Genomic DNA, 964 nt, shown 5'->3' with positions numbered 1-964 from the left:
TTATTATTATTATTATTATTTCTGAAATATGAATTTATATTCCTCTTATAAGGTGGTAAAGAAATATGTGAATGATAGAAAAATATTATTACTTATGGATGTAAAACGTAAATTAATTTTGTTTTAATTTTTTTTTAAGTATAAAAACCTTAAATTAATCAACTTTTTATCATGTTAACAGCTTAAAGGGTATTTCAGACATTTTGATAAAAAAAAAGTGTTTACCAGCACTTATTTGCCAAACACATCAACAACTTTTTTTTCAACTGCAACACTTTTATCCAAACACATAACTACTTATTTTAAAAATAAGTTCCAGCACTTTAAAAAGTTACTTTTTAAAAGTTACTTTTTTTAAGTCAATCCAAACGGGCTCTTAATACATTCACTTTCATATCTTGTAGCGGTAAAAGTAAGTACGAATAATCACAATAGACAGAATGTGTTCAATAATGAAGAAAATAAGGCAATTAAGCCATTGTTTTTTCCCTAATGCAAAATGTGTCAGCTTTCTGGATCAATGTCATTCCTTGAACAAGCTCACCATTTGAATGAATATCCCATTGTACACATATAGCAGCAGATGATTAGATTACAAGAAATGAGTAATCAATGTCAAGAGAAGCACCAAGTTTTGAATATGCAAGAACATGAACATAATGTAACCCATAACACACACTACAACAAATATGATATATAGCTACGAAATTATTAGCTACGACATCAAATTCGTCACTAATTGTTCACTTTTAATGACAAAATTTACTTTTCGTGCTTAAATATATGAGACACATATTTTTAGTGACGAAACATAAAAATCCATAGCAAAGTTTCATCTACTAAAGTTTCCCTCCAAAAAAATTAATTGGCGCCATTTGTTAAGTAGTGTTAGTCACGAATTTAAAGTTATCGGTGACACGTTATTTCCTCACTAATAATGTATCTAATTCATAACAAATTATTT

Source organism: Solanum stenotomum, chromosome 1, assembly GCF_019186545.1.
Source record: "Solanum stenotomum isolate F172 chromosome 1, ASM1918654v1, whole genome shotgun sequence".
NCBI lineage: Eukaryota > Viridiplantae > Streptophyta > Magnoliopsida > Solanales > Solanaceae > Solanum > Solanum stenotomum.
The sequence above is the reverse complement of the archived record's forward strand: the minus strand, read 5'-3'. Positions refer to the sequence as shown.